Genomic DNA, 26,951 nt, shown 5'->3' with positions numbered 1-26,951 from the left:
AGTGGAAGGGGCTAAGGTTCACACCCAGGCAGATATTAATGCAGCCTTCCGCCACTATTACACCACATTATACAGTGCCACAGATCACGACATTGAGTCCCAAACAGAGGCCTTCCTTTCTAACTTGACATACCCAAGACTCACAACTGCAGCTCAGAAAGACCTTACTGGACCCATTACCCAATCTGAGATACGAATTGCTATGAAGGGACTTCCGCGAAATAAAACCCCTGGCATGGACGGGCTCCCAATAGAATTCTATAGTACATATGCAGATTCCATAGTACCTTACCTGGAATTGTTATAGAAAAAACTGCGTGGAAGGAGGGAGTCTTACCGCCCACAACAGCACAAGCGTTAGTTATATCACTTCCGAAAGCGGGAAGAGACCCTACAGATATGGCCAACTACCGGCAGTTGTCCCTACTAAACACAGAATATAAGATCTTAAGTAAAGTACAGGCTAACAGGTTATTGCCCTCCCTGTCTAGGTTAATTCACATTGATCAAACTGGGTTTTTACCATCACGCAGCACATCATTGAATATCAGGAAATTACACCATCTGATGTCGGAAGCCCCGAGCCGATACCCACGTGCCTAAGAAAGGCCTTTGATTCCATAAACTGGGAATATATGTTTCAGGCCCTGGGGAAATTTGGGATCCCGAAGAGATATATCGCTTGGCTATGTCTACTGTATAAGGGCCCTGTAGCACGAGCCCACACTGGTAGCCACATCTCAGAAGAATATTCAATACATAAAGGGACTAGGCAGGGCTGCCCCCTGTCACCTCTTATCTTTATACTAGCTTAGGAACCATTGGCCATAACACTGCGGAAAGAGTTCCCAAACCAGTGTATATTACTGGGAAGCACACTGCACCTGTTTTTGGCATATGCAGACGACATTATTTTATATCTGCATGCCTCTAGCCGCAATATGTGATACGTTCCGTTGCTTTGAAATTGTGTCCAGATTAGCCATCAACATAACGAAATCACATGCTTTCTTTTTTAGAGAGCACGCAGGAACTGCACATATAGATTTTGGGGACGCTCACCTAACGGTGGCCCCGGATACCTTTAAGTACTTAGGTATACACATTTACAGGACACATGCAGATATGCTTGATGGTAACCTACACAAAGCAATCCGGGCTTTGCGCTCCAGTATTGTGTTCTGGACGGCACTGCCACTATCTGTTATGGGGAGGGCGGCCCTTGCAAAAATGGTGGTCCTACCGAGACTTTTATATTACTTTACTAATTTACCATTACTCGTACCACACACCACATTTAAATTATTGAACACGATGCTCATTGACCTTATCTGGGGTAATTGTAGACGTCGTATAAGCCTGAAGAAACTGCAAATAGGTACACGCATGGGCGAACTGGGAGTCCCAGACTTACGAGCATACTATTATGCATGCCAATTGCAGTGGCTATCATACTGGACAGCTGGCCGCAACTTGCAGGAAATAGGGTTCACGGAGGCAGATATAGACAACGGTGCACTACATGCACTGCTGTTACCTGGCAGCAGACTCCCGGGAGACCCCCCCCCCCACTGTTAGTCACGGCGCTTCGATGTTGGAAGGCGGCGCTGCATTACACGCAAACGACCCTGGCATATGCAGGTAACATTCCTTTGTTGGGGATCTCCCTAGCGAGAGGCAGACTCACGAAGTGCAAATTGATGCCCTGGTCGGATGCAGGGGTTAGCACAATGTCTGATTTATTTGGGGACGGGATACTACTCGATCACGACACCTTTATTAATTAAACTGGGGTCCCCGGCACATTTATATCTATTACATGCTGCACTGATACATTATGTAAAAACTCACTGGGTCCCGCAAAGGCAGGAGCACTCTACCAATGACCTGGTTAAAATGGTACATTATATGGGAAGAGGCAGGCACCTTATTAGGTGGCTTTATACAGACATCAGCTCGCTTACCGCGGCCACTCTGGACACGCTGAGAACTGCATGGGCGGGAGATATAGATAGGGACCTCACAGATAAGGAATGGACAAAGGTACTGGAACACCCAAGGAAGACATCGAGGAACACGAAATTCAAATTTATACAGACTATGGTATTACATAGGGCTTACCTTACTCCACACAAGCTAGACAGAATGTTCTCCCAAACACAACATCATTTTCCAAGATGTTTGTTAGAAGGTGCGGACCTACTTCATATGTTATGGGCCTGTCCAAAACTAAGGGAATACTGGGACACCATCAGGCACAGAACAGGAGAAGCGGTAAACCGTGAAGTGCAGAACACGGGGGACGAGTGCATTTTAGGGTTGCATAAACAAACGTCCAAGTATAAAGTGCAATACCGTTTTGTAGATATAGCACTTATATTAGCTATACGAAACATTACTATGAGATGTAAGTCACGGAAACCCCCGGATGTATTGACTTGGCACACGGAATTACTGCGCTGGGGTACTGCAGAGAGCGCTGCATTACGTAGAGAAGAACTCAAAGGCTTACGTGTGCTGCTAGAAGCCATAAAGTCCATAGATGAAGTTTAAGTCCCGGTATGAGATATTTAACTGAATGTGCAGAAGAATAACCATACCCTGTTAACGACGCATGCACAGGGTGATCTCAGAAACGTATACATGACTATGTAACAAGCCTAGACCGAATACTACTCATACATGAGGAAAAAAAAGTACGCGTGAGACCGGGGAGGGACGGGAGGGGGGAGTTGGGTACAGTTTGCGGTACTAATATGTTGAAATATGACCATCAACAGCGATCAATATCTTGTAGTTCATTTGTGGACTGTTAAATTGCTGTATAAACGTATTATGTGCACTGGGGCCGCAGCAGGAAAATGCTGTAGGCATATGTATCCTTAATAAGATATTTACGATGGTACAAGATATGTAACATGTTGTTGAGATGCAAAAATTAAAAAGCCAATAAAGAATGTTAATAAAAAAATGCAGCGATCATTCAAACACCGAGATTCTTCTCATAGATTTCAATATAATGCAGGAGGCAAGGCATGCTATTTCAAAGCAAACTTATTCTTTATTCTTTACAAAATCCAACAGCTGCCCAGCCTACGCGTTTCGGCCCTAACAGGGACTTCATCAGGGATTCGAAAAATGATTGTTCTCTCTTTTAGTGACGCTTTTCTGAATAGAGATATCCCATAAAAATGCAGGCGTCTAGTGAATGTATCCCCAGTGGGACCTTCTGTATTAAGCAGAATGGCGCCAAATCCCATCAACACAAATCCTTATTGTGACTCCATTAGGCACTCGCCAAGTTTATGCATGCAGAAGTAACAATCCGATGCAGCAAGGTGCCTGAATCTCAAGGAAACTGTTGCATGAGAGGCCACGTATTTGAGGAGTCAAAGATCGATCCTCAACTTATGAAGCGAAAAGGGTCACCTGCTTCCTTACCATGAAGTAACATCATGTACGCTTCTCACTAATGCAGAAGTAACTTGGAGGTAAGCGATTTGCTCAAGAGCACACCATGTATCATTGAGACATAAGATTTGCTATGATTACCCGAAAACCTAAGCCAAGACCCCATGCTCCTGCAAAGAATTATGCATTTTTTGTGAAATTTGATAATTAATACTGACTGGTATCTTTATTTCCAAGTCAACACCGGCTCTCCTTTGGGGTTTGTGCAAATCAATGCAAATACAAGGCACATGCATGCCATATTTGCTCCCTTTATCTCCTCACAAAGCCCAAAGAAGATCTTGCACCATCTTTTTGTGTGCGCGTGCGTAAACTGTGAGCGTCCGCACGTGCGTGTTTGCACGTGTTTGCCTGTGCAGCTACGACAGCGCGCGCGCTTCCTTGTGTCCGTGAACGCGCGCGCGCTAGGGGCCTGGCAGGAGCAGAGCCAAGCCTCTGACGTTAAAGCCGAGCCAAGAGTCCGGCGCTGGCGCGAGAAGCTGAAAACAAATTAGATAAAAAGCCTGCTATAATTACGGCTCCATCAGCAGGACAAAACTGCAGCGCCAGGGAATCGCTGCATTCCTTCCAAGACACTAAAAGCCTCCGAGGGGCTGCAGGGCATGGTGCAAAGATGAATGCTGGTGGCACGGAGAGCGCGCGCCGGCCCCTGTTCCGGGGTTTTGGCAGCCTCGAGCGCACCGCCTCTGTGCCTCGGAAATTGACATAGAGTGCAACAAGACGCCGATGCACAGGTGTCTGCCAGGTTTAAGGCACACGGGACAGACCACCCTCCAGGGCAGCGCGGCGCTGATTTCAACATTTCACATCATGAAAGGGAAGAGGCTCACACTGGTAATTTTAGCAGCAATTGGGCTTAATTAAAATAAGCACAGATCGCAATTAAACGCACAAAATGCCGTTGCAGGTGTACTCATTTGGTTGTTTTAATTGAAATCAGGTTTACACTGAGTGAGCATCTTTTAAATCGGCGGCAGGTTGTGGGCAATTTAGACTGCGGACAAGCGCACGCGCTTTGTTCTGACTTTGTCCTTTTGACTAATTAAAGCGTGGCCACCTAGGTAAAATGCAGAATTGGACGCTTTTTAGGGTGTATTATATGCAGAATTGAAAGCTTTGTAACTGGCATTATAAAGACTTTGAAAGATATTTGCTGTTCCGAAGTTTGTGTTTTCTTACTTTAAGAGAAAAGTGGATGTAAGCTGCTGTATCCGTCTGAATGCTAGCCTGGGGCTTCTCTGCAGTCGCCAGGGGGCCAAGAAGCAGCTCCCCGGAATAAGCGTACTATAAAGGTTATATGATAAAGCTCTGTGGCTTGTCTGTTGCAGACAACAAACTGATGGAAGGGATGCTTGAATGAATCTCAGCCACTGGCGATCGCTCATGGCCAAGTCTCAGTCCATCGCTTTTTAGCACTGTGCAACTCTGGAAAGACGAGCCACATCCGAATGAGTCTTGGTCCTGCACCAATAGCAGCAGTCCAGCCCGAAATGCCAAGCCATGTCCTCTCCAGAGCGGAACATAAGTAACCTCAGATCTATTTCATCCTATGTAGATCTCGTCAGTGAAGCATAGCTTGAGTCATGTGGCACAATGAGCACAGGACCCGTCACACTTAGGGTTTCTACTGCAACAAACAGCAAAGTGACGGAAAGGATGCTTGAATTAATCTCAGCCACTTGCAAACGAGCAGACCTAGACCTGTTTCGGCCGACTTTGTCTTTACTGGCCTTAACCAGTCTTCCACACATTGTTGCAACACAACAGATTTTCCAGATTACATTGTAAGATCTTCAGATCTGTCCATATAGTGTTGAATCTCAGGGTCACAGCATTTCTTCTTAAACAGAGGAATGTTGAATGTACTTCCCTGTTATGTAGTGTTTTAAAGCTACATTTGGGCTGTAGGGAGGTCTGGGCATTTTCTTGGCGCAAAAGTGTTAGGTCTTGGTCTCTGCATTCAATGATTGGGATCCATGACTCACAACTAAGCTATGTTTTCATTGCATGACTGCATAAGTTGGTGGTACTCTGAAAACATATTCAAAAGGGTCAGGACAACATTTTAATTATGTTGGAGAGAGATCTGGAATTCCCCAAATGTCCCATATGTGAAATTCGCAATAGTTTTTTAAAATGTTGCATTATGAATTTTTGCACAACTTTTTTTAAGCAAGTGCTTATCTACAAAAGTCTTGTGAGATACCAGACCGTGAAGGGTTCTCGCAGAAGATGTCGAGCATAACTTTCTGCATGAACAAATCCCTTGCCAGTATCTCACCAGACTTCTTTTACGCAGAGTGTGCACTCGCATTCATACAAGATACCTGCAAACCAAATTTTGCTCCTAAATGTTAATTTTGCTAATTATTTATAGACATTTGCAAAATGTCACCAAAAGGATTAATTTTTGCAAACCCTGAGTGCTACAGTTGTGCAATTAACCAGGCCTGTGTGACTTCATGGCCAGACACTGATTACCTGTGTCTGTATTCAGATGGATACTTTTTCCCACAGATGCCTCAGTTCATGAATATCCTACAGATGCCAGACTGGATCATTTTTCCCACCCCATCTTTAGTTCTCTAGCGCCCCCAGGTGGTGCCATGTGTCTCAGCCACAACTCCTCCCACCTAGATGAGTCAACAATTAAATATATAAGATGCCAGTCACGGGGCTCGCATCAGGTCCTGCTTTTCCGCACCTCATCAAAACAGGTCCAGAGGCTTCTGGAGGCTTCACCAATGAAGTTCATCAACTTTCAAAAGCAATTTGGTCTCATAAATCCCCCTGAAGACCACAGGCTCCAAACCGTGCCATCGATGCATATAGAAGATGTCTATGCCTGACTCACTTGACATCTGCAAGTCAAATCTTGACTCCAAACATGACCCCATTGCCAGCAACTCCTGTTCATTGAAGCACCTGAAAGCCTTCAATGAACAGTGAGGTCAAGCCATGTTTTGCCAATGCCCACAGGAAAATGCGGAAGAGTTCCCTTTCACGTTCCCCTTCAAGTAAGTTCTCTGACAGCAAACCGTCTCCTAAAAGACCTTCACACAAAAAGCACTTTAGAAAGGAGAAATCCTTTTCTTCCTTGAAGAAACAATCCTGTTCCCTGGAATGCGCTGACCCTCATGTCGTTCCTGAAACCAGGCTCTTCTTCAGTGTCCGAGCCAATTCCAACAGTGAAAAAGATGAAGTCAGAATTTCTGACTTTAATAGCCGACCCCATCGCAGATCCTGTGTAGGCCTTGCAGAAGACAATGCTGGACATTTTGAGAGTAGCTCCTGTGCCCTCTGGGTCACTTCCCGTTGACAAACCTGCTGCTTAGGGTTTGGCGAACCGAGTGGGTCTGACTCCGATGCTTCCCAGCTCTACATGCTCGAGCGTCGGTGTTTCTTCTGACTACACAAGTGTCTTCCAAGGCACCAACACCCTTGTGCGTAGCGCCACATACAACACAAACAATGGCACTACACTTTGAGCTGACTTTGGCTGCTGTCATAAAAAATCTTGTAGTTGATAGCTATTATTCGAGCAGCAGAAGAAAAAGTTCTGGTCTGTTTTTTTGCTGAAGCTTTGGCACAATTATCCCCATGGCTCCACGGATTTGCCCACATGGAGAACTTTTCAGGTCCGGCTCTGATGTTCTAATCATACCCGACAAAGATAATCGACATGCAGAACATGACGATTCAGCAGCAGATAACCTCCACACTTCTTAGAACACATATGCATGCCTTTTTATAGACTTACAAAAACAAGAGTTTGGATACTTTTCCATAAGGGGACATCCCTTAACCCCTCCTCCTACAAATGTCACATTACTTCTGGGGTGGTATACACTACAGGAGCCGGCTAAACAGACTGTTCTCTGTTTACCCAATTACATGAGAAATTCTTTTTCACATTAGTTCAATGATGGGTTGGATTCTTCCAAAGTGGCCCTGAACTGCAGCTCGGATTCTGTGGACGTTGGCTTGATCCATGGCTGCAGCGATCACACTGCATTACTATGCTTGGATGCATCTCATTGGCTTCTCAGGAGATGTCCAAACAATCTCCATGGGTGGGCCTATTGATGGCAAGCAGCTGCTTGGTGAGAAGGCCAACTTTTCACTGGAGCACTTCAAAAACAGCAGTCTTAGCATTCTCAGTCTGTAAAAAGTTCACCATCAGTACAGGAAGATTCAAGGCTACTCCCGGGTCCGACACCCCTGGCAGCGCTCCCCCTCGCTACTGATCCGACCTCCCCAACATACTTTTCAGGGCAGAAGTTCCTTTAGGGAACTTCACCAGCTCCTGTCACCACCCCTCTCTCCTGGCTTTGCTGCCTGAAAACCTCTGTGTTTCCCACTTTACACTAGCAACTTTCGGTGGGCGGACAGGTCCCCTATTTCTACATCAGTGGGGAGAAAATGAAGAAGGATCGTTGGGTCATCTAGCCACTCTACAGGGATAGCTCATCTGCCCTTTGCACAGGACCACCTCTTCCACCAGGACATGCTCTTTGGTACATGCCTCAATTTTAGTGGCAAAGTTCTTACCCTGGTGAACTATGTGGCAATAGAGGTGGTTCCCATGGAAGACAAAGTCAAAAACTTTTACTCCCTTTATCTTTTTTGTCCACAATACGAAACGGGGTCTCAGGTCTATCTTGGAACATCCCTTTTTGAACCTGTTCAATTAGCAGGACAGCTCAAGATGTACCTAAACCAGGTATCACTAGCCTTAGGGACTAGCTGGTATCCCTGGACCTCTAGGATGCCTACTTTCAGCTGCCATTGTTAACGGTTCGAAGGTGCTACCTGAGTTTCAGCATGGGATCTCCGCACTACAGTTTGCTGTAACTTCACATAATTTTTCAGACATTTGTTGTACTTAAGCAAAAGCAAATTATGGGAATTTCGCAAACCCCTATTATCTATTAGAAGAAAAAATATATTTACCTTTGGTCATGATGTTTATGGTCAATACAACATCCTTCTGCTGATCATTCACTGCCCTATCTACTTCCCTTTGTGTTACTGCCATGATAAATAAGATCCCAATGTATGCACATATATCACACGCCTTGATGGGGCATGGAAAATGTACTAGCAATTGATGACAGCGTGCCAGTTGCCACCTTATATACTATGATGTCATCACATCCTGTGTGGGCAGAGTTGCCGACGAGGCTGAACAGTACCAACTGGATCTAGTCTTGCGCCCGGAGGATATTATAAAGTTAGAGAACTGTGGGACGTTATCAAATCCACCAGAAATCACTTTATCGAAGGTTTATTGGTCGGACACGATCAAGGCTATTCCTGCAATAGAACAGTCAGTGCTGGGGCACAGCCAGAGAACAACATGTATGCCCCTAAGAGAGAAGGCTGACTGGAACCCATCCAATGCACTCTATCAACTGCACACCTTTGCACTTTTTCATTCTCACTTCAAATACCATGATCTGAAAACCCATCTGCCACCAAGGAAATTAATAGCAATCAGTACACGGAGAATGCTGGCAAACACCACAAAGCCCAACGCTAAGGCTAGCAGCGATATCTGCCAAGAAAATCTGAAAACTATTTAGACATAGAGAAGCCTCATTCATTACGACAGAGTGCTCAGCCCACCTGAGGTTTAAATCTCATTACAATTTGTCTGAAACAGATGTTACCCTTTTAGCGGGAGATTATTAACGATAAACTCTCTGCCCCCCGCGACAGGAGGATCTCTTTCTTTTCATGTACTGTGGACCGGATCATAGGACACCTTTATTGCTGCTGCATCAGTTCCAAATTGTGATATTTTCTGTCTGGTGCACATAATTAAGGGAGCAATGGCACCAACAGCTAATGGATTGAACTCTTTCTATGGCATTATGAGTTTCCAATTTCCTTTAATCGAAAGTTATCCATCCGCAGCGCCAAGAGGCGATGCGTCACCACATTTCATGTTCTGATGTACCACCACTGATGTACCAGCCCAAAAATTGGCATCAAGTTTCTCTTAGTAATTCCACATTTTTGTAAAGTGAGAACTTATTGCCCCTAAGGGTATCCAGGCGCTGGGGGCCGTCGGGGAGATTACATGAGCTATTGCCCAGAGTCACATGATGCTGAGCCGAACTGCCGCAGCTTTAGAGTCAGCCTCTCTGGCTGCTGCACCACACCTCACCTAGTAGATGCTTGTCGCTTTTTGTCCTGAACCACAATGACATGCCACATGCCTTCAATGTCTTATGTACACCCTAAAATATTAATAATAAAAAGGCCAATGTAGTCTTGGTTTTACAGCAAACAAATGATGGACGGAATGCTGACAATGCAAACATTCTCCCCCAGTCAAAAGATTTGGGTTAAATCCATCATTCTTTTGCCCACTATGCCACCCCAGTGTAGACCCAGCCATATGCAAATCAGTCTTGACCCTGTGCCCCATGGGAACAGTCCAGACCGAACTGCCAGGCCAGGTCCTCCCTGGACTGGAAACAAGCATCCTGGGACCGTTTTCAGGGTATGCCACCCTTCTTCATCCAGGCTAGCTTGAATCCAGTGGCACAGTGAGCGAGGGACCAATGTAGTCTTGGTTACATTAAGTAGGGTTGTTTTGCTGTAGCCTTTTCCTAGGCAGCCTTGTACAGTTGCACATAGAGGGGGGTGAGACACTGAAAGCTCAAGCCAGACTCGAGCCCCTTGCATGGCTCAGCTCAAGGTCCTCCAGGACTCGGGCACAAAGCGAGCTCAGCCATTCCATGTTTAAGCCTCAGTCTCGAAGCTCCGACTATCCACCTATGCAGCAGAAGATGTGCTGGCTAGCAGCACTGCGCCATTTTAGCGTGCACTGGGAGGATTCAGATGGGCTGATCTGGACGGTGCCCTAAGGGCTGCGAGTACTGTACCGCATAGCATATTCATGATTAGCCCATCAACCACCACCTCAACCACAGCAAGTTATCAAAGGTGCAATAAGCCTGATCAGCCCATCTGAAGCACTGTGTGCTGTTTCTGTCACTCACTCACTTTGTTCTTTTACCACCTTTTTGCTCAATCAATTGTTTTTATTTCTTTGGCACAACCTTGCCCTTTTAGGACCTGATTTAGAACAAGGTGCAAATGAAAAGTGTACCTATGTTGGGATAAAATTGATGTTTGCACCAGCAATTGAATGTCTGTCACTAAAGAGTCAATTGCTGATCAGCCACTTAAGAACATTTATACCTGGAATGGGTGAAACATCCCCTTACTAAGTACAACATTTGCCTCACCCAGGGCAATTTCCAACTAGAATATGTTAGTCCATTTAAATACAGTCGACATGAAACACAACAGGTGCCACACAGTGAATTGTTCTACATAGAGTGCTCATACCCCTGATGAGGCGCCAATGCACATTATCAGGCGAGTAGCACACTATACCGCAGTGGAGTGCTTGGTTGGAAGAGTGTGACCTGTGTGGATAGTGCTTTGGTGTTGTGCGTGATTGTCCAAAGTGGTGCTCGTATCCTGACTTAGGTGGCACCGCATAAACATGTAGTGGGTGGGAGACAGGTAAGGAATGGAACACATATGTGAGTGAAATCATGCAGAATCATTCAAGTTTCCCATATGGTATGTGTACCCAGCGCCTGGATACCCTCAGCGCCTTTATACCCTCGCGGGTGACAAGCAGCGCTCTACAAATCCATCTTACATTACATTACCTTGCATTACATTTAGGGGTAGGACATGCACTGGCATGGGTTGCTGCTGACATGAAACCCTTGATCGTGCTATCACATACACATCAGAGCTTCCATCAGTGCTGATGGGGCTTGAGATGCCTACACATGGTCTTTTTTGGAAACTTCACTGCGGAGAACAGTAGGGATCATTTTATGCCGTAACTGTATCGCATATGTTCCCAAATAATCTGAAACCTTTTTGACATTAACGGCGAAGTACAAGTTGTGTTTACACTATTAGGTACAATAGTAAGAGCCAAGAGACAAGTTGGTATTTGTGCACAATAGAAGTGCTTTTAACATAACATAACATAATGTGTAGTGTGAAATAATATCCAAGATGCAGGAGACACCACCTGAAGAATGTTTGTATTGCAAAATGGGCATAAGTGGTGTATATGGTAATGTATGGCGTGAGGCATCTGGTCGGACTAAGTTGCAGGAGATAAGATGCGATGGGGAATGTGTAAAAACTGGATTATGCTGGCGATAAAGACATTATGCAGTGCGAAAGTCTTATCTGATCAACAGGGTGATGTATGATGAATGTGACCTAGATTGTGAGAATACAAGGTCGGTGACATGAGTTCATAATGCACGACAAAAGGGGGGGGGCGGCTATAAGTTATGTCATTTGTAAAATCAACAAAAAGCTTTTTTTTCTTTAAGAAAAACGTTGCGATGGGGAAAGAGGTTGGTGGTTATATGTAACTGGAACCATCCTACACAACACTATACATATGTTTTTTTTGTGACACAGGTAGATGTATGCAACAAGAATAACAATTTACTGCTCTAATGTCAATGTTTGGAGTTGGAAGCAGGTCTCTAGGTCCAAAGGTCAGGAGCTTACCTATTTTTTGTTTAAATTTTTTTATTAGGGTTTTACATACATCTTTCCACATTGAATTTTAACTGTTGTACAGGTTGATCATTTTTGCGCATCATCATGAATCATCATTTCAGCTTGCAGTGGGTGGTTACATATATCACGCAGTCATCGGAAACTTCCTGATATAACTAATGACACATGTCTCCTACAGATGCGTTCTGATAGACCTACATGTATATAGTCGTATTAGTGCCGACTCGTCCCAAGTTATCCAGGGTCAACTCTGTCTCCCCTATACTGCCCATGTAGCTTTTCCCTCACAACCTATATAATCGTCTGGTTCGTGTAACTAGTGCATCGGTGTGTGAACTGCCGATGGGATCAACTGCCAACTGCGGGGCGGAAAGGGAAAGATCGTAGAAAGGGAGGAGAAACTGAAACGGGGAAAAAGGGGGAAGTAATGAGCGGATCATAAAGGGGGGAGAGGGTGTAGGGCGGGCAAGGAGAGTCAGGAGCTTACCTATTATTCTGCTATGGGCACCATGGCTCTCATTATGAGTTGCTGGACTTTGGTGCAGAGATATCGGGGGAACAGATTCTACGTTACCCACCAGTATCACCACACCACGGTTCAGCCATTAAGAGTTATCGGGTACTATACTTGGCCTTTGGTCCCAATTTCGGCAAAACAGCTTCTTACCGTTTCTGCCTGTTCTAAATAAATGGAAGATGTCAGTGGGAGGGCCAATGTTGGGGTTGGAGTAGGGTGTTAGAATTGTAGGGCACGCTCTTGCCTGTCGTCGAGGAGGAGCATTGCCTACTCCATCTGGTCTGCTGGTGTCAGGCGACGCTGTTTACCTCAGCTCCTTCTCTGCAATAACTTTGACAGGTCCAGTGTTTCCTGGTCCAGAATTATTGCCCCGTAGTTTTTGGACCTGGTTATTCCAGGCCCAGACACACTTAGAATTGCAGCCTGGGGTGTTTCACCCAGAGTTATCACTTCTGGTAAAATATCCCAATTCGCTTTGAGGGTCTATGTCAGCTCCTGAGGGTCAGACAAGATAAAGGATTGTTAAGTTGATACAAGATTTCATGTAAAGGACAAGGTCAGATGTGATGTCAACAGTGCTTAATTTGAGCCAGTGGTTTCCGGTGATCAGCACTGGCACTTAATTGTCAACACCGGTGCTTGTGACAGTCTGCTACACGGTGGCACTGTGTGGCTGAATAAGAGATGACCACAATAATAATTAATTATTAATTCAATATGCATTAAAAATGACTATTACCTGCCGCCTAAGCCATTCCTATTGCTGTGGGGGCCTGGAATAGTCCAAATTGTCACACGTTTAGGAGTGTGATGATTCCTAGTTGTGTTGTTACTATCATTGGCAGCATGTCAGGTGCAATGTGTGGTGCAAGCTGCAGTGGCCTCCTGATGAGAGCCCTGGCACTTAATTTATTTTTTACAAACAAAGCACTGGATGTCAAGGGAGAGTAGAGACTGGGGGGCATATGTATCAACATCACCATTTGCGATTCTCAAATAGCGATTTTTAAAGAAACGCTATTTGAGAATTGCAAAACGGGATGTATTTAAAAAATTGCAAACTTTTTGCGATTTCTTAAAATTCCTTAATTGCGATTAGCAAATTGCGAAATCGCAATTAAGGAATACCTGCCCATTCTGTTCTATGGGCCAGGAGACCCATAGGAATGAATGGGAAGTAATTCTCAAAGAGCGAATCGTAATTTGCTAATCGCAATTTGAGAATAATTTCAAAGGTGCAAGGGTGTCCTGATGACACCCTGATGCACCCCTGAAATTAGCATGTGTGTGCATATGGCGCACATACATGCCCTAAGGGCATGTATGAGCACCACGTGGCACTTTGTAAAATTCAAAAAAGTGCTTTTTGAAAGGAAATTGCAAATTACCACCAACTGGAAGTTGGTGGTAATTTTCGATTTCTTAAGGATAATTCGCACAACTTGGGTGCTTTTTACATATCATTTAAGAAATCGCAATTTGCGATTTCTTAAATGCTTACGCAAAATTAAGAAATCGCTAAATTAGCAATTCCTTAATTTTGCGATGGGATTTGCCTCATACATCCCGATTACCGATTTTTTAATCGCAAACGCTGTTATTTTGCGAATCGCAGCGTTTGCGATTAAAAAATCGTTTGATACATATGCCCCCATGTACCTTTTGATATGTGGGATTTTTAAGTATTCCTCCATACTGGCGAAAATTCCACTAGCAGATTTCACAAAAATCCACTCCAGGAATTTCCACCACTATACTGCATTGGCACAAATGTCTAAGCTATGGGGGATTGTGCCCCATCAGCAGCTTGAGCTGGAAATTTAAAGCATCTGGCAGTATTCCAACTAGACAACCTCTAACTAAGCCTCCAAGTGTTTCCCTGCACCTCTCTCCTCAATTTGTGAATATTTGTTGTTAATCTTGCCGTGTGTTGAGTTTAGCACTTTGAGGGTGCCTTGTGCAGAATATAGTTACAGAACAAAGAGTTTAGACTCCTGTGTTCACACTAAGTGAAAACACACCCAGGGTGCCTCTCCAAGTCCCACTGGAATAGGGATTCTGAGTGTTGTGGTATTTACCGCACAGCCACAATTTTCCTCAGGAAAAAAACAAGAAACATTTGTCAAAGGGCAAATGGTCGGAAAGAGGCAAAACATGTGGATCTATAAACTCCAATTACTGCATGTGATATATTTTTGTTGACCTGCAGAACTCTGGAGGGATGGGGAATAACACAACTGCACCCAGAAGCATTTTTAGGGTGCGCTATTACCACCTGAACTAACAGAGGTTTTTTAGGGTGCCAAGAGTAATGCATATCAATACCGCATAGGCACTCCTGTCTCAGGCTTTCATTTAACATCATAATTATTTTTGGTTAGAGGACTTGTGGTTTAATTCAGTACGTCTCATTGAAATCAAGGTGTTTCTGCAGCCGAGGAGTCTAATGACCACCCTTCAAATACTGCTTTTTGCTTTTCCACGAGACGAGGTTGTGCATAAAGGACTCCCGTGGCTCTGAAATGGAATTTTCTGACCCTGAATGCTCATAAATATGCCTGCCACTTCTCTGTAAGTGCTAAACGAACAGTGGGTGCTCAGCATTTTAAGAGAGTCCAATCCTCAGGGTGCAGAAATTCAGGTTTGATGTATGTGCTCATTCTCTGCCGATTGGAAGCATATGATCGATGCATATTTTTCCATTTAAACCTACCCTTTTTTAGATCAAAATAGCCTTTACACCTAACAAATGCTTGCAAAATGCATGAAGCTGTGCAAGAATGCACCGCGTTTGCTTTATTTTATGCCAGCATAAGCATACCGCAGATACACTCTGAAAGAATAGGTATCAATAAAACATATGGCCCAGCAGCCTGACGGTACCGTGCCTTGTAAACCATTAATACCGATTATCCCGCTCATACTTTGTCATCCTTTGCGCCTGATTTTTATGCACTGTAGCTTTAGTCTCAGCATACATTATGCAGCCGGCAAGAAAAACAATCCATCACTGGATCAAGTGACACCGCCGCGTGCCAGAGTTCCATAAATAGTGGGCTTCTCCTTCAAGAAGCGGCGCGCGGAGGTACGCACGCAGACGCGCGAGCACGCTGTCACGTCTGGGCCGGCCTGCTGTCGTCTGGTGGCTCCGGGAAGGAGGCAATAGAGAGCACGAGAAGGGAGCCCAGAACCGGAAACAGCAAGGACTTCCACGGTGGGCCCAAAACCGGAAGCGCCGACCCCTTGCACTGTTGGGGCAACCAAACGCAGCAGAGAAGAGCGACGTTTATTCACAAAAGGATGGCTTAAGTTACACCTAACTGCCATGGGTGCTGGAAGTTACATCGCGCACACTTTGACTGGCTATGATGTCATGGTTGACCCCTTGGTCTGTCCTTTGCCCCTCATCAACCCCTAGGCTTGCTGCTGACACTACAGGGAGTTAATAGTGGTCTTGATGCTAGCTACAGGACATATGAGACAATGGGTTGCAAGGACAGTGCCATGGGTAGCAAATAGAAGGACAGGCTTAGCAGTTGCTACCCCAGGCTACCTCTAATTGTCTTCCAAGTGACAAGCTCATTCCAAATGGACTTAATACCAGTCACAGATGTGTACCTTACTAATATGCAGGAGTGAATGGAAAGTTTGCAGGGAATGATGGAGGAATGAAAAGTTTGCATGCGTTGTTCTAACAAATGTCTGGAAGTATAACAAAATAGAAAATCATGCAAAAAGTAGGTTTGTAGGGAGAAAAATAATATCAAAACCCGCCATATTTTTGTAGGAAATATCACCTAAGGTCGAACCTATGAAAATATGAATAACACTACAACTTCTCAAAGTTGAGGAATTTCATCTTCACAAGGCCCAGGAAGTGTCACTGTTAAATCGACATTCTTAAATAAAATAATCCATATTCGCTAAATATGAGGCGCTTAAATAAAAGAAAACATTTTTTTTGTAAGGCATTTCATGCCACACTTCCATTTCAAAGCACTGTAAATAGTAAAAGTTACCATTACCCAATTTCTGGTACTTAATTTAACCAACTTGGAAGCATGGAATGCTGAGTCTTTCCCAACTCATCTTTCAGACCACCAGATTTTGTCATCAGTGACTGCTTAGCCCTCTGAGCTGTCCAGACTACTACGTTAATTGCATTTATAGCTTTGAGCGTCTACCACTTACCTGGACGTTTAACTCCAATGGTAGTGTCAGCAGTGTAACACACAATTCACGTCTTCCCTGGACCGGAATCACGCATCCTAGGACCGGTTTCGGGTTTCACCCCTCTTCAGCCAGGATAGCTTGACTCCGTATCAGCAGTGTGCCAACATCAGGTGTTGGACTTCCTTAACCAACCACTCCCTCTCCTGCTTAGAGGGCATCAGGTCTTGCAAGCTTTGCCAAATCCCTTGCATGTTTGAACAGTAGGTTTATGGATTTACCTGGGGTGAAGCTCATTAGCGTAGTCGGGTGGCCATCTCCAACACCAGGGTAGTTAAGTAAATAATGCAATTCTCCTTGAACATTTGTGAATCGTCACCATGCCTCTCGGACAGCAACCTATTTGCTCCTAAGTGTGTGATCATGCTGGAGCCGAACCACTTATATGAAGTTCGAGTAAAAGAAAAGTCACATTTACCTGCTTTCTTCCTCCTGTTCTCGTGCACTTTACACCCAAAATTGCAAATAAATTGTGGTGGGTGAAATGTTTCCTTCAGCCTGTGGAATTTGCAGCGTTCCGGCCAAATTGCGCGAATTGCCACGTGGTGAAATGTTTTCTCACAAGACTCCAAAAAACAAGCGAGATTTGCCTTCCTCTGGCACCATTTTCTAACTTGGGTGGTCGCAGGCAGTCGTGAGCGGTCGCAGTCAGAAGGCTGCTTCACGAGTAGATTTGCTGGGGTCTGAGTAGATTTTCTACTCGAGCGGCAGCAAAATCAACTCGAATGGCCGCACACTATTGCAAAACACATGGTGTCGTTCACACAGATTTTTCTGCGCTGCTCACACTAATGGTGCTAAATTGCGGCGCGAGCAGTGCAACGTACATATTTATGCCCATTGCCAGAACTCCGAGGAATCTCACAGAGTTTTTAGGTTACTTGGCAGAATTCGTGTATTGAAACTCCGCGAGTTCCGCCCACCCCTACAGATAATATAGATTGCACTGGTTCTAGTGCAAATTTGCAAGGATATTCATTTATACAAGCCAACTGGTTCAGAATTTTATTTTGCTCTGGTCATTTAGTGAAAATGCTAGGTGGGGCAAATGCCAGTGCAAAATGATATCAGCAGCTGTACAGTCTATGTAATCCAGAAATGTTGATGCGGATTTGCACCAGCACATGATAGGATTACCATGAGAATCCATGTTACAAGGACACACGTTTGTCAGGTCTAGACTTTCCTTACAACAACATTGTATTTAGGTTTGATAGTCCAATGGGTACATCAAACTAAACGTACCAGTCCACATAGCCCTATCGTGGTAAATAAAAGCCTATGTCTGAAGAAAGGGTTCCATGTGACACCAACTCATATGAGATATGACCCAAAATTGAGGCGTGTATTTCTTTTTTAATGTAATTGCATTTCATATTTAGGGGAAAAGCTCTGAGTATATGTACAGTGATTTATGTAGGGCATTAATAATGTAGTCCTATTTGGCTGGGTCAATCCAGTAGATTATGCTGTACTGGTAATTTTAATGCTGGTACAAGTTTACTGTTGTATCTCAGGCACACCCAGGGGATACAGGCCTGTAGTCCAGGGTCCCTCCGAAACACCTCGACCAGTACACTGCCCTTTAGGAAAAAGACCATCTAACTATCCCTAAACACCGGAGGGCCTGATTGACAAAAGCAGCTGTAAATCTACAGATGCAGTGAAGGCTTTTGTGACATTTTTATTATGTCTGTGAAAATTGCAAAATTTGCAAATTTAACTTTATTTGAAGTTCCTGAATTCTGCAGTTGTGGACTTTTTATAGATTTTTTCATTAGGAGGCTTGTTTGAGCAAAGAAAGTCTGAGGGTACACGTTTTCCCCCTTAAATTGGTGCTCCTGAGGTGTGGTTCAGTTTTCATGACAGATACCTTCGAGTGAAATTTCCAGAATGTTGCATAATTTCTCCTATTTTTGTGTGAATATTTTCTAAATACATTGCAATTCTACACATTTCTAATCCCACTTTGGAGATTTACATCTCTCAACATGATTTACGACATTACCAGGTACGTACACATTTATTTCTTGTGACTTTTAGTGTGTGGGAACGTAAATGTATGGTATTTACACATATTTTATGTGTAAAGTGTTTCTCCTCACTTGTGGGGTCATTATGATGGCGGAAGGCCCGCCACCGCCAGCTGTGTAGTGGCAGGCCCTACACCATCTGACTGCCAATTTCCCCCTGCCACATTACGATGGCCGGGGTAAATGTTCCGCAAGCGTGGTGGGAGCCAAAGACCGCCCGACACGCTTCCGCCACAGGCAATCGTTACGATTGCCTGGCGGAGCAGACAGGACCTGGAAAATGGTGGCGGTGCCTAGCAGACACCATCCGCCAGATTACAATGCTTTCTTCAGCCAGCCTTTCCATGGCAGTGAAACTGCCATGGAAAGGCTGGCGGAAATTGGATTCGGGGGCCCGTTGCAGGCCCCCTCTGTGTTGGGGGTGCACTGGGGGTACCCATGGTACCCCCAAACATTTCCCAGCACTCAGTGGCAGGCACCGTGTAGTGCAGGGAAATGCACTGCATCACATTTGACCATTGTGAATGTGCTGCAGCCAACAGCACCGTCCGCAATGTTAAAGTAATTTGATTGGTGGGACCGCCGCATCACTGGCGGGCGGTCCCAACCACTGCAACTATGGCGGGCGGACTCAGCTCTGCCCGCCATCGCCCTTGGTATGTACAGAAATCGATATTTCACCCAAAACGTTTTGTTAGTAATTATTTTTCTGTGAAAATAGGGAATTTTCATGCAGTTTTCCACATTTTCTGCACCTCTTGCACTGGGATCATTGAGCATAATTGTGGGAAAGGTACTGCCGATGTTTGTGAGTACCCACAAACTTATGATGTTGGTATTCACCTCATCTGCATTGACAACTGGCCCGACACTCCCCTGGGATCAACCCCTGTGGTTAAATCTGAATTTGTGGCAGAACTAGCACACTTAAAAGTGACATCTTTGCACATAAAAATGTACAGTTCTGTTCTTCGTGGATCACAATCAGATTTTCTATCCTGAACTGGACACTTTTTCCAGTCATAAGTCAGACTTGAGGGCAGAAAAAAATATTTTTAATTTGGCCCCATTTTGCTTCTACCAGTCCAGCAATGCCGTATGTCGGTTCGCATCCTCAGTGCTGCACAAAACAAGATTTCCTAACATAATCCAATAAAAATATTTATCTTTGACATGGTCAGAATGTGATTCACACTCATATTTTTACATTTTCCCGCAACATCTAACTCTTAAGCTCATGATGTCACAGAATGTCAGATCGTTAAGAGAAAATTAAGTGGCCCGCCCATCCCAGCTTGCAGAACCAGTTCAAGGATTTTAAGCGACGCAAAAAAAAAACAATTTTGCCAGCTGTATTTCGCCGCATATACTGATTTTTTTCCCTTCTTTTTTTAATTCTATAATCTAACACCACCACTAGGTGGCGTGCTTAGAGTTCTGCCTAAACCAGACGCATAAAAATACTGACCCTGTCACCTATAACGAATCATTATCCCTAGCATGTCTTGACTTACTAGAAACATTGTATGTCAAATTCACAATGGCCTGGGCACACATCTGTGTTGCAGTGTGCGCAAACGCCTGAACAAACATCTGCGTTACCGTGTGCACTGCAGGCGCCTGCAATGCAGCCTCAATAAATTAAGAAGTATCTCATGCACACCTCACACTTTTCTTTATCTCCAGAATGCTGGTGGTGTGCAGGGTTGGAGTTGATTGCATGCCTCCATTTCATGCATGGTGGTGTCTGTCAATGGAGGATGAGTCTTAAAGGGTAGGATTGGTTGAAATTTAAATCACGCCTGCGTAGTTCACATAGTTTTCATAAATTACACCATTATGCACCATTTACTGTAACAATTTACTGCGAACATGATAGTAAAAATAGACCATGACCGCATAGGAACAAAAAACCCCAAGGCCTGTTGTTAGCGGCACCTCATTTTTTTCCACTTGAATTGTGTTTTTGCATGAAAAAGAGACACAAGGATGCATTTTATTCTAAAATATAGTACTAAATAATGTATTTGCTTTTTACGATATTACCCATAATTTTGTTTATTTTTGCCAAATTGTTCTTAATTACAAATTTTATGCGTTGCGCACACCCCTAGGTAGGACCATCAAGTGGATGACATCACAACAGCGCTTGAATCCTAACTAAACTTCATTAAACAAGGACACAACCAGTAATTCTTATTCTTGGTGATGAAAGAATGTGCAAAGCTTTTTTTTTTTTTGCTTTACTATATGGCGTCTGTATGGGGCATTTCTTTGTATTACTACTACACAGAATTCAGGTATTATCTTCTTAAGCAGTAAAAAAATGTTCATACAGAAGTGAACAAGTGATGCATATTGGTCCATGTTACTGAAACTCTGACTGATTGCAAAAAAAAGTCTGCATCATGTTTTAATATGTTGCTGCTGTTGTAATATGGACTGACTCAGACATATTTCTGTCTCACTCAATATGGTTTGTTGTGTTATTACCAAACAATTATGCACACTGGTTGCTTATACCTTGTTTTCAGTGTGTAATAGACATTTTTAACAGTTCGTGGAAACGTTTTAAGCATTGAGCATACTGGTTATGCTCCCTTTAAGCAGCAAAAGTGATGCAAGGTCATCTGCTGTTCTTTTTGTTTTTGAACCTATGCAAAGTTTGTGTCATAAGCCCCATGTGGTACAAAGAAGCAGATGTGTACACAGAGTTAACATCACATTTAAGCTGGCACTAGTAAAACTTTATTTGACAAAGGCATCAGGCCTGGTTTGCAGTATAACTCCTGAATAAATCATTAAAAATACCTGCTGCATTCTAAAAACAAAAATGATTGCTGCCTTATATAGTGTATCTATAACATAAATAAATCAATATGGGATGATTCGGAGTACACATTCGTCTATCATGCATTGCATGCAAGCACTCCATAGAAGGCGTAATGATACACATTCGTCCATCATGCATTGCATGCAAGCACTCCATAGAAGGCGTAATGGAACACCAAGCAGCCAATAGCACGGGTGAGAGACAAATACTCCTCTGTGTGGAACCCAAGCTCACTCCGTGTATATTTTAAATAATCGGTAATAGTATAATCAAGGTATTTTCTATTTTGCACCATTTTTACTGAAGACATCATAGGAAATGCTGCAAACAGGGTTTGCCCAAAGCCACATTACAAAAATATTTCTGCACCATGGCAATAAACGGAGCAGGCTAATTTTGCATAATTTGTATTCTGTTTACATAATAGAAATGGAGAAAATGCGATTTGTTTACCTTGCCAATGTGGAATATAAAACTAACGAGGCATTATAACAAAAAACGACAGTAATAGGACAAAATCACTTTCCTTCACTTCTTGTTATTCACAGACTACAATTTTATCAGCAAAATCTCTCTCAGATGCCAAATGATATATAAACAACAGATGCATCATATTTATTTTGCAAAGGTGTTAATGTTTCACGGAATGTTTCTCTGATACAGACCTATTTGTGTAATGTGGACTAGAACAAAAGCTATATGTTCCATTCTCTACTAGAACATTGGAATGTTGGTAGCTCCTTTGAAAACAATGGAGTGATCCAGGCTTCTAATGGCTGGTAGATTCCAATGTTTGTTCACAGAAATAGCTGTGAACAAAGGCCTCATGGAGCCCAAGGTGATTTCAACCCCCTCGGGCTCCGTGAGGCCTTTGTTTTACAAATTAGAACATTCTGCCCTCTAAGGGTGGAATGTTCTAATAGGCTTAGGGTGACATGCATCAAGGAAAAAAACAGTCGCAAATGGGCAGATTAGCAGAATCTGCCCCTTTGCAACCGGTATTTTTGCATTTGGTATGCTTCATCCCAAATGCAAAAATCGCAATTTAAGGAATCTCATAATTTGCGATTACTTTAATTGCAATTGCATTTAAGAAATCACAAATTGCGATTCCTTAAATGCAATGCATTAAACAATTAAAATGTGTGATTTCGCAAATAGGAATCGCAAATTACATTCAATCTCAAGTTGATGGTAATTTGTGATTTCTTTGAAAAATGCACTTAAGTGCATTTTTCAAAGTCCCATGTTACACACACACATGCCCTTAGGGCATGTGTGCGCGCAACATGTAGATAAATTGAAATTTCAGGGGTGCAACAGAGTGCCCTTTTGGCAGCATTGCACCCTCCAAATTGCATGCACAATTTGCGAGTACCTATTGGGTACTCGTAAATTGCGCATGCAATTCCTATTCATTCTATGGGCCTCTAGGCCCATAGGAATGAATGGGAAGCAATTCCTTAATTGCGACTCGCAATTTGTGATTCGCAATTAAGGAAAGTGTAGGAATCGCAATTTTTTTTGCGATTCCTACATGTATAAGGAAATGCGATTTCTAAATTGCAATTCCTTAATAGTTGTAATTTAGGAATCGCAATTCCTAAATTTGATGCATGTGGCCCCTAGAGCCTTCCGTTGCGGGCTCTACCGGCCATTAAAGGTGTCCGCTCCCTTGTTAAAGGCCCTCGCCGTCAGTTCGGGCATTTAACGCTGGAGCGGAACTTTAATGGCCGATAGTGCCCGCTATGCCAGGCTGTAAGGCTAGATTATGCACGCAGCAAAGCAAATGTTATATAGAATTTCTCTATTGTTACTCTGGTTCAAAGTTGACATCACCTGCTCCCTGAGTTGTAAGCAGTAGATATACCCTCTGCCATTCATTTGCAGTGACTTTCCATTGGTGCTAATGCCCTGCCTGAAATGCCACACTAGAAAATGTTTCAGAAGTCATGTGTGTATTCACCTGATGACATTTAGTGGGCGCATTTGTCCAGGATGATCTGCAGTGATTAATTCACGGTTTATTTAGAAAGATGCATTTAAAGGGCGTTCGTAGAAAGCGCGTGCAGAGTGGCAGAAAAAAAAATAGTTGACATTTCTTTTCAGGGCAACAGATGGCACGAGGCCATGCAGAATAGTGGGGCGTTAGGGACAAGATGAGAATGCATAAATACGTAGTAAATACACAAAGGAGGTTGAAGGCGGTACAGATAGTGGGAATTACTGCATGGTCCTATATAATATATATATATATATATGAAACTGCAGCTTGATGTAATAATTTCAATGCTTTTGCATTTGACTCGTGAGGGACACCTAGTAACGACTAGTTGAACTGCAGATCTTTGTAGAATTATTTTGATATTGGATACTAAAATATTCATTGCCCACTGCTAATCTCGTCCCATAATGCTTTGCAGGGCCTTTGTTTGGGATTGTATTTTTGCCCATAAATGTGCTTGGGGTGGTTCTAAGAGGATGGGACCACCACCGAATCGTTCAGCAAGATGTGGTCTTTGTTTTCAAGGCATCTGCTTGGTTCGTTCTCTAGGTTACGGAGGATCCCAAAATCATCACCTCTCTCACTGCTTGCTAAATTTTCATTTTGAGTTTTGTGAAATGACTAAGTAAGCATGTAAAGACAGAGATACTTGTAATTTTACCAAAAGTATATGAGGTTTCTGTTTTATTAATTGGAAGTCCCACGGAGCGAAATTCACTGAGTTTTTGTCCAACTTTGTGGAATTCCGTGTAGTAGTATTCCGCCAATTACGCCCACCCTTAGTTTAGATGCCCACTTGGCATTTTGGGCTTCCAAATCATCTGGCAGAGCTTGTAATAATAAATTATAGATAGCCCCAATCCTAGCCCCCTTGTCAATGGCTTCTATAAAAGGAATGTGACTCACAGAGAATTGATTCTCAGGCAGCTTACTAACTAAATCCCGATTCTGAAGGTATTTAAAGAAGTGCACCCTGATAAACCCATAGTGTTCCTGAAGCTCATCGAACGAGTGCAGCTGCTCTCCCTCATAAAAGTCCCCCAACACAGTAATACCATTCTGAGCCCTTCTTCTACCAATGGTGTTGTGGATAGTGGATATATCGAAGGTAAAGCCGGTGATCCCCATGTAGGTGTATAATAATTACATCTAGTGATGCCAACTCTCTTGTTGATTTGTTCTCATAGCCTAGATGCACCTTGTATAATCCTAAACTTTGTTTTTTTATAACAGCTCAATATTTTTCAACAGACACCCATTGGCCTCAATCCCGGTATTAACTCTTGGATCAATGGGGCTTTCACCAAGCTTAAGCCATATGTTCTTCCCATAATCAAAATGCCATTTGTTGAAACAGGCAGGATCAATAATAAAATATAAGATTAGTAACGGACCATCTCTACAGCTTTTGGGGAGTATCATATCTTTGGAGGCTCTTCTTGGTTTCATAATCTCCCAGAGCATGCTAATGCATAGACTTTCAAATCTGCTGATATCCAACCGAATGGCCATGGATAAATGTAGCCCTTTGGGCAAAATTGTCATTTTTAATACGTTACACCTCCCGACCATTGAGAAGTGCAAATGATTGATTATCCTTCGATCTTAATCTACATTGCATTACAGGGGGGCTAAATTCAACTCAAATAGGTGGCCTAAATCTGCTGATATCCTCACCCCCTAAGTGCATTGCCTCCTTCACCACTTGAGAATCCCTAAATCCAGTATCATTAGTGCACACCACCTGCGTCTTCTCCTCATCAAGTTTATAGCCAGAGAATTCCCCAAATTGTTTAGCTTCTTTTTCTATCTCGATTAGAGCCTTCGAGGAGTCTAGAGTAACCACCACCACGTCATCCTCGCAAGCCAGCACTTTATATTCCACCTGACTCACCAATACTGGGCAGATCTGCTGGTTCTTCCCTAAAAGTGTAATATAGGGGTCAATATACAAGGCAAATGGCAATGATGAGCACAGACATCTTTGTCTTCTCCGCCTAGAAATCTTTTTTTTTTTTATTCAATCCCCATAATTCATAGCTTTGCACTGGGGGTTCTATAAAGTGCTTTGGTAGTCTTAATTAAAACCTGGGCAAAGCCCATACCACCCATGAGAAACCCCATGAAAACTGATTAAAGGCCTCTGCAGCATCCAATAATACCAGACCCATTTTTGTCTTAGGTACTGCCACAATATCGATATCAAACAGAGTGATCACTCTTCTTGAGTGATCCACTGTTTCCCAGCCTGGTATGAAACCATGTTGTCCGGGAGATACCAAGGAGGCGATACATTTACCTAATCGATTTGCCAACACCTTAGCATAAGTTTTAGCATCACAGTTTATCAAAGATATTGGTCTGCATGACTCTGGATTTAGTGGGGATTTGCCTTTCTTTTTAAATACAGTAATATTAGTTAATTCCCACGATGAGGGAACCTCCCCCGTGCATTAAAAAAAACTGAAAGCATGTCTTGCCACAACTCGTTATATAATTCCTTATACAACTCCAAGGGTAGATTATCTGGCCTCTGGCTTTCCCTGAGGCTAATGAATTGATTGCTTCCGCTACTTCCTCAGAAATAATTGGTAAATTCAGAGCAGTCAAGTCCTCTATGTTAAGCCCGGCCTCGCTATTGCTCGTAGACTCTTATGGTACCCAGCTTCAAAATGAGCGCAGAGTGAGCCTGCTTCCACCAATCCTGGAGTTGCTTTCACAGCATGAAAGCAGCTCCAGGATTGGTTGAAGTTCCGTTCCACAGGGAGGAAGAGAGTCCTTCCTCTTCCTGCTCGTGGAAAGGAGAAGTGCTGCAGAGGTCGTGCTGATCCGTGTTTATGCTCAGTAGCGCTTTCGCAACACACTATTTTTTACTGGAGCTAGCCGCCACTGGTGGATGAGGTAAGGTTGATTGTAAGACAAGACCTGGCTTGGCAGTTCGGGCTGGACTATTCCCATGAGGCACAGGGTCAAGACTGATTTGGATATAGCTGGGAACTGAGATGGCAAAGTGAGCTAAAGAACGATGATGGATTCAACCCAGATCTGTGACTGGGGGTGAGTGTCTGAAAAGATTCAGCGCTTCGTCCATCATCTCCTTGTGTTTGCTTTGTTCGCCCCAAGTTGGCAGGGTATGCCCAGACGTGGGTCCTTCCTCACTTTGCAACTTGATTCAAACTAGCCTGGCTGAAGATGGGTGTTACCCTTGTCCCAGGATGTTTGTTTCCGGTTCAGGGAAGACCTGGCTTGGCAGTTCGTACTGGACTGTTCCCATGAGGC

At 43.6% G+C, this 26,951-nt stretch overlaps 1 protein-coding gene across 4 annotated transcripts in view; it reads left to right on the top strand.

Moving 5' to 3' along the window:
* The window catches only part of ELFN1 (extracellular leucine rich repeat and fibronectin type III domain containing 1), a 784,985-nt gene that overhangs the window by 724,409 nt on the left and 33,625 nt on the right, over positions 1-26,951 (top strand). The window contains exon 1 of one of the 4 annotated variants that reach the window (XM_085629238.1): positions 4,174-4,305. The exons of the other annotated variants lie outside the window; for them this stretch is intronic. The gene's annotated coding sequence lies outside the window, so the exon portion shown is untranslated. Of the gene's footprint in view, positions 1-4,173; positions 4,306-26,951 lie in introns of those variants that run through there. 4 annotated transcript variants of the gene reach the window in all.

Source organism: Triturus cristatus, chromosome 10 (genome assembly GCF_964204655.1).
Source record: "Triturus cristatus chromosome 10, aTriCri1.1, whole genome shotgun sequence".
Lineage (NCBI taxonomy): Eukaryota > Metazoa > Chordata > Amphibia > Caudata > Salamandridae > Triturus > Triturus cristatus.
Note: the sequence above shows the minus strand (reverse complement) of the source record. Positions and strands in the feature narration are given on the sequence as shown.